We start from the raw sequence: 12,186 nt of genomic DNA, 5'->3' as shown, positions 1-12,186 counted from the left end.
ACTTTCAAACAGACCTTAGGGAGTTAAGTGTCTCAATCTGACTGAAACTTAGTGGGAAATGGATATTTAGTTACCCTGGGGCCTCTTAGAAATTCCTGGCTAGAAACTTGCCAGCTTCCTGGAATTTTATAACACATAAATACAGGTGATATTTGTCGATTTTCAGTGCAGAAAAGGGTGGTTTGCTGCCCTTCCTCCACACAGGAGAAGGAACAGCCAGATTAAATCAGGCATGGAGTGGCTGTACCCTCAGCAGGGAGTGTGAGGGCAGCAGGCTCTGCCTGTGCTGAGCCCCCTGTCCAGCTGCCCTCCCTGGAGAGAAAAGGAAAGTCTGCATACTCTGAGCTCCTCTGGTTGGACCCAAACATTCCTGCCAGCTAAACCAAGCCCATTTGCTGCCCATGCCCTCTGGTGAAGCCCTGGCACAGCAGAGCAGCTGAGCCAAAGCATCTGCAGGGTGTCGCTGGTCTGGACCCTCACACAGGGAGAGCCCCTCCTGCCCCATCCTGACCTGCTGTGGGAGGGCAAAGTGCTGCTGGTGGCTCTGGAAGAGAGGTGGTGCACCCCACAGAGGGCTGTGAGTGGAGCAGATGCACAGGATATGGGATGATGATGTTGCCACGAGTGTTTGGGGAATGCTGTCGTTCCCAAGGGTGTCACCAGCTGCCTGCACTGTGGCAGGTCGTGGGGGTTCCCTTACTGAAGAACAAAGCTGTGAATGGGTGACCCCTGAAGCTAAAGGTGCTTATCCAAGGGAGAAGGCATCTGAGGACCAGGACCTTGGAGAATGTGCCTACACCAGTATTTATGGGCTTTTGTGTTTTCTCATGTTATTGATGTGTTGGTATTGGACCCAGAGTGATTGTCTCATTAGTTTTCAAATGAGAATCATAAAAATTACAATCATAAACGTGCAAGACTCAGCTACCCACTACAGAAGCAAAGCTACTAGAAGAATATTCAGTCTGGCAGTCTCATTTCTTGGTCTTTGATATCCATGTGAAGGTATGGACGTTTGATAAGCCCTGTTTCATTTTCAGAGAGTTTTGTAGAGTGAGCTTGTTTATATGTTTAAGAATACCTTGTTAGGTAGTTTGTACAAATCAAGAGTCTCAGGTTGCATGCTGGTAAACTAACCCTCTAGGAAACCCCAAATACTATTATGGCTTTGAAGCAATAACCTAGATGTTTCCATGTGCTTTTTTCTGGCTGCAAGAGAGCCTTTTTCCCCTCCAGAAATCCCATTGCCCCAGTCCTCAGTACCCCAGCAGATTTCCTACTTTGTTTTCATGCTATTTTCTGAGATATAATTGAGAATGTGGATTATGTAAGGATTTATTTTCTTGGTCATAGTCTGTGTTGGAGGTGTGGGGTAATCAGATGAAAAGATGGTGACTTCCATGCTGCTGCCCAATTTCATAATTATTGGTTCATAAGTTAAAAAAAAGTTCGTCTGAATGTTTCAATCTTTTCCCCCAAAAGATCATGACACTTCAAAATAACATGATCTTGTCACATTGTTAGTGAGAAAGATACTACTATGCTTCAAATTTTTTTGGCATTTTGATGTGTTGTGTCAGGGTGCATCAGTCATATCCTGGGCACACACAGCAGTGGGATTGACAGCACTAGAGGAGAGCACAGCAGTTCCAGCTGTTCTTTCTGAGTAAAAGATATTCAAAGAGATGGGGATGTTCCTGCTTCTCATCTTTTTAAATGAGGTTTAACCCCCCTCTTTCACATCTTCCTCAGCTCCATGGCTGTCACAAAAGCCACTCAGCCACACCCACTCCTGTTGACACCACAGTGTTTCCTGATGCACAGGATCTAACTCCTTGGAATCTTGTCTGTGGGTGGGATGGTTGCTGAAAATACTGGCCGTGCTATGGGAGTATCAGAGCCCAGCCATCCATTTCTGATTTCTTCAAACTCAAAAGGCATCTAGACCCAGCTTCTGAGTCTCTGTAAAAGAACTTTTTTTTTTCTTTTTCTTTTTTAACTCTCCCCCATGTGGCTTTAGCGGTTGAGATCCACTAAAATACCCTGAGTGTGAGCTAAATTCAAATGGATTCCCTGAGCTTTTTCTTAATGCTGAATTTGAAGAAGGAGATCTGAAAAAGTCAAACACACATATGCAGGCTGCAGGCGGTATTTGGAGAGAGAAAAAGGCCAATTTCTGAACCGGCTTTGTTGATTGAAATAGAGCCCCAGTGATTTGTATCCACTGAGGACTTGGCCTGACGTGGTGAAAGGTAAAGCACAGGCTTAATCTCTTGAAATCCTTCTGAAATATTTTCCCTTCCCTATTCAATTTTCTTGCAACCACGTTTTTTTTCCCATGAAAATCAAGTCAGTTCTGAAAAGCTCTCTTTTCCTAATGCACCTCTCTCTATGGTATAAGTGTTAAGTAATATCTTGGTAATTTCATATTACATAGTATATTGAAGACCAAATGAACAGCAACCAAGAAGAAAAAATGTGAATGAATGTATTACTTGCAACTAATTAAACTTATTTGGAGTGCCTGATCAATGGTATATTAGCAGAAGTTGTGGAGAGAGCAGAAGTGGGATTCAGATGTTGTGCTTCACTAGAATGGGAAGCAAAAACACTTTAAATTCCATTTTGCTTTACTATCTTGTCATTTGCTTAACAGTGTGGAAGATATTTGTTTGGGATGAATGGCACTTGTCGGTTGGATTTTTCATCTAGACACTTTAAATTAAGTTGGTGTTCAGGGTTTTGAGTCATACTTTGCACATCTTATGAAATACTGTCACTCAGAGCACCTATAATGAAAAAATCTCTTAGAGTGGTATAATTGTTCTCTGCTAAATCTGACCATTAACCTTTTATACTCTTTGCAAAATGATGATGAAATGCTGGTGTTTCTTCTTGATTATAAGCAGGAATCAGAAGGTGAGTGCTGTGCAGCAGTCATGTAAGGTACTGAGATCTGGGTTATGTTGGCACACCCACAATGGTAGCTCTCCAGATCCTATCCTGGATTGTTCCACTAAAACCCCAGGATGAATATAAAATAAAATCCAGGGCTGGTCTGGAGATCTGGCAAATAAATGTGCTGTTTTAGGCACTCTATAAGGCACAATTAGAGAGTCATAAGACCCACTTCATCACATTGCTTTGGCATTTGGTTAAATTGAGAGCTATTTGGGATGGTTCAAAACTAGGTTAAAGCCAACAGTGCTTTTAAGTGCTAATTTGATGGAACTTTGGAATGACCTTAAACTTGTGTAGATGCCAATGTGAGCAGAGCAGCTTTTCTAAATTCTAAGTGAATTAAGATGCAACAGGTAAAAAAAATTCTTATGAGTGACAACCCAAAATTCAGAGTCTGGGTAAGATATGCAAACCGTATGTTTACATTGTGAAATCTTCCTTGTTTGCAAAGGAGTAAGTACAGAGTAAAAAATTACAGTAAGATATCTAAATTCTTAAACTGTGGCTGTTGTATGTGTGAAGCTCCACCCCCCTACTTCCCTCCAGGATAACAGCATGACTGACTTTGTCTCCCAAGTGTTTTTTTTCTCTAGTGTACGCAGCTGGACTTCGTCCCCTTGCTCAGGAAATGCTGGTTATGGGACTGTGTTCCACTACAGTTTGTGTTCTTTTCAGGCGAGGACAGAGCTCCATCCTCCCTGCACTTCCAGCGTGAGCCCTGTCCTGGGACCCAGAGAGCTTTGGGAACAGAGCCCCCGGCTTCTGAAGGTACTTTGCAGTAGAAGTCCCCTGCTCAGTGACAGCTGCCAGCAGGGTGAGCTGCCTGTGCATGTTGACCTGAAACATGTAGGAGCCATTTGGTCCTTCAGTGGTCAGTAAATATCAGCTGATTCTCCTTTCTTGTAAAGAAAACTGGTAGGAGTCAGATCATTGTGATGTGCTGTCTGGATTGATAAGGGCTCTGGCTTAGCCAAGCTTGAGGAAAATCAGGAAAGAATTAAGGCAAGTTTATGTAAAAACACTGAGGGAAGTCTATATGGGAAATGTAATTCCTGTGCAGAACCAGAATCTCACAAATTAACAAATCTGACACATACAACTCTTGTGTAGCAGTTAGGAACCATTTACGTCCTTTGTCAAGAAGAATGGTTTTCATTCCTCAAATTCAGTCTTTGTATGAGTTTTTACTGCCAAGATCAGTGAACTTTCTCCTTCCTCTTTCTTTTTCTTTTTTTTTAAACCTGTAAGATATCAACTCTACATAGACTCCCAGTGGAGGTGAAGAAACAGCTCTCAACTTCATGAGTAAATCCCATGTAGGAAATAGAAGAATGGTCTCTCTAACTACACTATGTATATTCCATCTCTGACAAGATTTTTGCTGGGAATTAGCTTTATCCTTCCAGGATTGCCTGGTGAATGTGAAAGCTGTGCTTCTGAGACTGAGTTTTTCCATGCCTGGTGGTGATGTGATTGTGCACATGTGGCTCAGGGAGCACTGATACAAACCTAGTCCCACAAGCAGCACAGCTTCCACATTCCCAATCCACATCTGCACTGCTGTCAGCTCCGCCGTGCTTTGGGTGTTCTCCACGTTGTCATTATTTGCTCAAAACTGCCACTGCATCACAGGGTGTAACATGTTATGAGCGGGAATCCTGGGTTTCTCTTATCATCAGCAAATGTGAAATGAGATCACGTAGGTGGAGGTTGTCATGACTTATTTCTTGTATGTGATGCAAAAACATTAACAGGCTTGTTAAAACAACAAATAAAGTCATTTGTTTTTTCTCCATCTGCAATGAATTTCTAAAAGATACTTTGTATATAATTTTTTTTTTCTTTAGTTCAGGGCTTGACCCTGCAAATATTTTTGCTTCTTGAACTGCTTCTCTAGGTGATTTCAGTGGAAAAATTACCATATGATCATTGACTATTCTTTTAGAAAACAATTGCTTGCGTACTTAACAGTTTGAGAGTAAGGCTTTGTGATGCAAAAAAAGCAATTTAGTATTGTAATCTTTATCTTAGAAATTATTAACTTCAGATAATTCAGTTGAGTGTGAAAGAGAACAAACTTCAAAGCTAACTTTTACCTCAGGAAATAGAGAATTTTAGAATAACTGTGTTGAGTTTTCTGACTTTCTTTCATCCCGTGATTCTTTCATGCTTTTAGGTAAACTGTGTTTTTTACTGGCCTTGAAGCTTTCTTTTATTCGTTTATTTGAAAAAATAAATCTGTTTCTAGGTAAAACAAGATGATATTATTCAGGAGACAGAAAGGAAATAGATAGAAATATGTATTATTATGATGCTTCTCTACTTGTGAGGTTTAGAGTAAGGGGAAATCAGCTGAAGGGGATTCATAGTTGGATATTAAAGACTAGAAATTATTGGACAAAAGTGAAGTAGACTGAGATGATGCTTAGCTGGCAAAGGATTCCTTAACTTTTGTTACTTGGAGACTTTGGAAGTGTGGAACTCAGAGAAGTGCACAAGGGATGTTTCTCCTGGACTGTAATCGCAGATCTAATCTGTTGTCAGGTTTTTGAAACACTTTTTGTTTTAAAAGTTTTGAAGGCCAGAGCCTTCACTGGACAATCAGCTGTGGTTACAGTATTTTCCAGGTGTGCCTGTTGAATAGTCTGGATAGAACAGTCCCTGGGGAAACGTGCAGCTCACCGTCCTTACAAACTTCCCGGGCTGTCTGCTCAAGGATCCATCAGCTGTCCCCAAGGTACCTGTGGTCTGTAAGGATGCAGCAGAAAACTGTCACACATAACAAGGCATGGCAAAGCAACAGGCTTTGTATGGATTTAGTAATTGTAGATCCTGAAAATCAGTTTGTGAAAGAGGCTGGGGAAGCTGATAGTGCAGAGCAGTTGTGAGAACCTTTTCGTGCTGCTGGTTGCAGACCAGCCTGATTTAAGCTGGGCTCAGGCCAGCTGTGTTTGTGCTGGTGAGGTTTAAAGTTGTTGCTGTTAGAAAGTCATCTACTGTGCCAGTGGGCTTTGCACCTGGGAAATTGTACCAAGTCTGCCGTGCTTGGGAAACAAAAGCAAGTTCATGAGCTGGGGGACAGGGGAGCATGTGGGTGAAGATTGTCAGGCTGTTTGGATACAGGTTGTTTTGGGACAGGACACTCACACACTCACCTCTTCGATGCACCAGAGAGATGTGCTTTATTTACAACTCAGTTCTTATAATAATGTTTATCCAGTATTGGAAGACTTAGCTCCTCTATTTTGTTCATTAAAACGCCACCTCAGGCAGGTTCTATATGTCAGAGGAATGCTTTATTTCATCCCTTCTTTACATTGCAAGGGATCTGGCTGCCAAACAGCTGCCTGAGCTGGCAAACTGAAGGGAGCTTGGTTTGTGCCAGAGGGATGACTGGCTGCTTCTGGCTGAGGAGGCTGCTCCTGCCTCCTGCCCAGCTATTCCTCTTGGGAGAGCAGGCAGGAGACCTGCGTGTCTGGGGCTCTTTGTGAGCACGTGCATCCTCTGCAGCTGTCCCTGTGCTGGCTTTGCAGGAGCGTGTTCTCTCCTGGGATGGGAAGATCCCAGCCTGCCCCAAGGAATGGAGACACGAATGGGGACTGTTATTCAGTGGCAGGGACAAGTGGCTGCCTGAGGAGAAATCCTGTGCCTTAGGTGAGAGGGGAAGGAGCCATCCAAGAGTGGAAGGAGGTGTTGTTGCCACCTTCAAAATCACCTTTGGTCTCTTGTTGAGTCCTCTTCCCATCAAATTTAGGGGTTTACTCTCTTGCAAGCCTGATGATGTGTTTCAGGTTTTTTTTTTTTTCTTGCTTTCAGATGTCTCCTTCTTCCTCCCTCCCTCCCAGGAGTTGCTCTCCAGTCACCTCTGCAAGCCTGTGTATTACCTGTGTTTCTGAAAGGTATGCTCAGGTTCTGTCACCTCTTTTTCAAATAGTTCAGGAGGGCAACAGCCAGAATTCCCAAAAATAAAAAATGCAGGATTTTGATAAATGCAAATACATTGTCCAATAAAATGATGCAGATTAACATACTTGATCACAATGTACCTTTGGCAAAAGTACTTGGGAGATTAAACCCAGAAAAGCTGTTTAAAAACTCACTTTCTCTTCCAATCCCTTAATCTTTATGAAGAGAAAAAGTACACTAGCACAATGTTTCCAAAAATTTGTTTTTAGTAGGTCTACAAAGAGTTAGCTAACTATTTTTTTTTTAACCTGCTGAGAATTCTGCAACCTGTAAAGTGCATCAACTGGGAGAGCTCAGCAAGTGTCCTGTTCTGCAGCCTGTCAGTCCCACAGTGCCAAGGTAACAGGGTGTCACTGCACTTCTCACAGGTGCTGTTTTCAAAGCCAGGATTGCAGAGGGCAGTAGAGTGAAAAATTTTTGCAGTGGTGTGCAAGTCCAAGAAGTCACATATCAAGGACTGGGAGGATCAGTGGAAATCCAAAATGCTTTGTTTAACCCCCAGTTCCACCTCTTTACCATCACTAGAGGAAGAGCAAAGCTCTTCTGCCAATAGAACTTCTTTTGTCAGAGCCCAAATGATTTATCATAGATTTGACACTTCCTTCCCCCTCAGTTGAAGTTGGTTGGTCTTAAATATTTCTGGGTGAAACATTTAAGTGATGCTTAGAACACTCTTATTCAATACTTCTTCATTGAGAAGTCATTTAAAATAATATGATGAAACATAATTGTCCATTTTTTTATTCTCTAGGAAGAGTTGACAGAGTATTTAATTTTGAATTTTGAAAAAAACAAGTTGTTTCACTTAAAATCTGATGGCCCTGCCCCTCATCGCCCCCCTGCAATTTCCCTACATGTATCTGCTAAAGGTAAGTGAATCTCATTGTTTCTAGAATTAAACAAGAATATTTGTTTTTAGGCAAGCACTGGGGGAAAAAAACAGAACATGCCAATGAAGGAACTGTTAACTGCTTTGTTCCAAACAGAGCTTCCCCCTCTCCAAATAATAATACTTAATTTGCAAGCAGGTTTTAAACAAGGTTGTGTATAAATTAGACCTCATAGAGCTGGGACCAATTTGTTCCCCTTAATTTGATTTACTCTTTAAATTTGAGGGAGATTGAAACGGTGACCACATACTGGTTAAGCAACGTGGAAAAGACCATGCCTGAAATGGAGAACTCTGTGGTTTCACAGGGGTTGCTGTTCTTCAAACTATGCTCTTTAAAATACACTACTTTAGTTAAACAAACACTATTATTAGCACTGCTGATAAGCACAGTCATGAGGATAGATGAAAATACCTCTGCCACTCAATTGAATTTTAGTAAAATTGATTGTATTTGAAGGTTCTTTAATCCTGTGCTACATTCTCTCAAATGATAAACAACACCCTTTTGGGCTGTTGCTGGTTTATGGAGTTATAGATAATCCGTTCCTTGGCTGGAATTGCAGCTCTGTCCATTTGAACAGGATCTGAGCTGGTCACTGTGTGGGCTATGGCAGCACTGTTCAGGATAGCTGAGGACTTGGTGCTTCAGAAAAAGGACATATGATGCCCAGGAAGTGATTTGGGTTTTTTGCTGGAAAGAACTTGCATTGGAAGCGAAAGCTCTGTGAACGTATTTGTATGTGCATGTATCTCTTGTTAGGTGGAGAAGTGCCTTGCTTCCCACATATCTGAGAATATAAAGATTATTTTTTCCCCCCCTTGATACCAAGCATAAGTACTTAAAAAACATGGAGGTCTGACAGACTGTATCTAAAGTCCAGAAAGGTTCTGTGCTGTGAAAATCTGTTGAAAAGCATTGAAGGTAACAAATGGCAAAATATTTCTTATTTTCTTTATTTTTGCAGGGGTTATACTCATGCCTTTCTGCTACCCAGCATTTGTTTAGATTAAAATTAGAATTACTAAAATACCATGGAGTTTCTTATTCCTGCAAAAATATTTTTAACTGGACAAAAAATGTATTCCAGTCACAGTTGCAGCAATATCTTTCAGATCCTGGCCTTGCTGTAGGTGTTCATTGAGTTCAGCCACGCTTCAAGTATTTTGTTCCACAGAATCATCACCTACAGTATTTCTGATTTTGGTAAGTTGTATTATCATGCTGATTCTGTATATTGCATTGTCTTTTACACAGAGGAAAAATGGCCTTTTTAAAGAAAGAAATCTGCTTAACTTTTGTCGCCCACAATAATCACTGAAGTATTCATTCTGCTCTTGATAAAGTAATGCCAAGCCCCCAAACCAGGATTTTAATTAACTCATGGAGAGTTTCTGAAGACCTGAACGTCTCTGTTTAGGTGTTTTGTTACCCTTGTTTCTACAGTTCTAATTGGGTCACTGTAGACAATTGGTGATGGTGGTATTAAATAAACTTTCAAAGTTGCTGGCTAGTGATTTGAGTGATTAAATATGGATTAGATTCAGAATAAGCTGATAGAAAGATATTTTGTTTTCTGACATGCTTAAGTTTATGAAGATGTTATGTCACATTGTATCTTATCACATTATGTTAATTTAGCACTGTGCAGGCTTTTGATGTGATATGCTCATTAGAATGTTTTCCGACTTTAGAGAAGTTTGTTACCAAGAGGCACAAGACTTGGCTCATTTGACAAAGCTATTACAGCCTAATGGAGTGGCAACATTTTAAAAGCTACCCAGATAAAACACATTGTGTGTCTGTGTGTGTGTTTACAACTATATAGTTTTAAAAGTAATTGCAGAAATGGACTTTATACTTCCCAGTAAAAAAGGTCACTGACTATTCTGGTTTCCAGACTGGACCTTAAAAAGACAGGTCAATCTTGCCAGACTTCTGCAGAGGTCAGGTAAGGTGTCTGAAGTGGAAAAGTCAGCTGTTTCTTTTTTCAAGTCTAAGGTAATCTATTCTTTTCTCATGTCCTCAGTGCACATAGTTTTTGTCTGAGTCATTGGCAACCAGAATTATTTGATATTCAACTGACAGACATCTTGCAGGAATGGCCTTTGGAGCCAGTCCTTATTTGTTTAGTTTTAGCTAATATCCGTGTGTATGCACAATTTAAGAAAAACAACAGTAATTTAAGTGACAGAAAAGGGGAATTAATTCAGAGCCTGAAGCAAGAACAGTCCTTTCTTTTGATTACAGTTCTGGTGTCTGAATCTGAATCCAGCATGCCCTGGATCTTTCTCTATTAGAGTGCTGTCAGACATCTCAGGGTGAAATTCATCTCCCTTCTCGTTACAGTGCTGGCAAACAGCAGAGCTAGGAGAAAGGTATTGTATAAAAAAGGAATTATTCTATCTTGAGTCTTCCTTTGTAGCATAAGCCCGGCTTTCTCTTCAATTCTTCTTCCTCCCAAACCCCCCTTCTCCTGCATTTTCCATTGTCATGTTTTTCCTACCTGTAATCCCTCTTGAGGCACGAGCAGATCCTTGGCAGTTGTGTTCCCACACACAGCAGTCTGCGTGGAGGTGTCTGGATTAAATACATACTGCAAAAAGCAGAAAATCTTGCAAGAGAAGAGCAGATTTTTGGGGGGGAGTACTCAGAAGCAAGTTTATTTTGTCGTGTGCTGGTGGTGTGGGCAGCACCATTGTATGAACCAAAGAAGAGCAGGTCCTGCCCTGAGGGCAGATGCCCTGAAGCTGCAGTGCTGCAGCATGGAGCCTGTGTATCCATGCAGAAATCACCTCCTTTATGCTTCCTTTCAGGACCCTGACAAGGCATTTCATAGCACTTCACTAAAATGTAGCAGGGGGAATAAGTACAAGAGGCTTGATGGTAAAACAGCATCAGTGGAGCTTGGGTTGGGCTGACCTCTGAAAAAATTGTGCAGAGCAAAACCTCTTAATGGGTGTTGCTTTGTGTTTTGACATTTGTAATGAACTGATATGAAATAAAGAACTGCTTCCCTTTGTTGGGAGGGAAAACTTGTACAGGTTGCAAAGAACATTTGAATGTTTACAGGTGAACAGGACTGTAGTGAAAGGATAAAATCTTTTGCCCAGAAAAGTGCACTGGCTGTGCATCCAGCAGAATCTCTTTTTGTGAGACTTAAGCACTTCAGCCAACTGACAAGGGCGTGTGTGCCTTCTCTGCCACTGGCAGAGCTCTTTTCCCAGTGAAAATGGGGGTTGTGTGGGATCACATGTGAATGTTGAGCTGGGAGAATTGACTGAACCAAATCCATCCAGCAAGACTGGAGGATGAACAACTGTGTGTGTTTGAGGTTTATGTGCTTTCTGAACGTAATGTCTGATACATTCATGGGGTTATTGGGATTCTTCCCAAGAAGACTGCAATATTATCACAGGAAAACAAAAGCAATTTACTAGAAAATATTGGAATTGTTTTTAAATCAATGTTTCTTGTTATTACCACAGACAATGGGAATAGAATCAATTCTAGAATTTTCCCTCCCCATCCCTACCATGTTTGCTTTGTGTCCATCCTCTTGCTAATCCCAGGTGTTTTCCTTCACTCAGAGAAAATGACAGTAGAGACTATTTTTCTGGGTTTTTTGTTATGCTTTGCTGTCCTTTTCAGTTTGTTCATATCATCAACTTCTCTTTAACTTCTCTCTGTGAGCCAGCTGAGCTCAGAGAATACTCAACGTGCACTGTGAATGGCAGATTGTCTGTCAGCACAAGTAAGTCTGGAGTCAATAGTAACCAGAGGAAAGAGAAACTGGGTATCTACAGGTAAACAGAAGTTCTTTAGTGCTCAGTTGCTGCTCAATGCCAAGAACAGCCAATAAAAAGTGACATGAAAGTGTTGGACACAAAAAAAGGACTAAAATATAATCTCTTAAATTAATTCATAGCATTTATAGTGGAAAATAAGGAAACCTAATAATAGTTTTCAAGGTGACTTCATAACTGTTCTTCTTTCTCTCAGTATATATAGGGTTGAACCCGGAAAATTTTGTGCATATGTTGTTGAGATGGAAATAAGTGGTAAAAATAAAATTTGTGGCAGATTTATAGTTCCTTATGAAACATACCCTTTGAAGAACACAACTCATGATCTAAGTTTGGCTTCCTGTTGTATGACTTTGCCTTCTCCTTACATCTTCATGCTTCCAGTGTGAGCCTGAAAACTCAGAGCGCTACAAAGAGAGGGATGCTGAGAAAGTGAGAGATTCCTTTTCTTTTGCATTGTGCTTTATATGGTTTATTTCCCAGCTTTTGGCATAATACTCTTATTCCTGGGAGTTTTGTGCCAAGTGTTATGCCTAAGTTGTTTCACCTTCATTGTAATTAAT

At 41.0% G+C, this 12,186-nt stretch overlaps 2 long non-coding RNA genes across 2 annotated transcripts in view; both read left to right on the top strand.

The window, feature by feature from the left end:
• Window positions 1–3,729, top strand: part of LOC108502791 — a 142,947-nt gene extending 139,218 nt beyond the window's left edge. Inside the window, exon 10 of the long non-coding RNA XR_001876625.1 lies at window positions 3,637–3,729. This is a non-coding gene — a long non-coding RNA (uncharacterized LOC108502791). The remainder of the gene's footprint in view (window positions 1–3,636) is intronic.
• Window positions 3,730–6,776: 3,047 nt separating this feature from the next.
• Window positions 6,777–12,186, top strand: part of LOC108502792 — a 101,334-nt gene continuing 95,924 nt past the window's right edge. The window contains exons 1-3 of the long non-coding RNA XR_001876626.1: window positions 6,777–6,860; window positions 7,679–7,796; window positions 8,785–9,023. This is a non-coding gene — a long non-coding RNA (uncharacterized LOC108502792). The remainder of the gene's footprint in view (window positions 6,861–7,678; window positions 7,797–8,784; window positions 9,024–12,186) is intronic.

This window comes from Lepidothrix coronata, unplaced genomic scaffold (assembly GCF_001604755.1).
Source record: "Lepidothrix coronata isolate B3197 unplaced genomic scaffold, Lepidothrix_coronata-1.0 Scaffold124, whole genome shotgun sequence".
NCBI classification, from domain to species: domain Eukaryota; kingdom Metazoa; phylum Chordata; class Aves; order Passeriformes; family Pipridae; genus Lepidothrix; species Lepidothrix coronata.
Note: the sequence above shows the minus strand (reverse complement) of the source record. Positions and strands in the feature narration are given on the sequence as shown.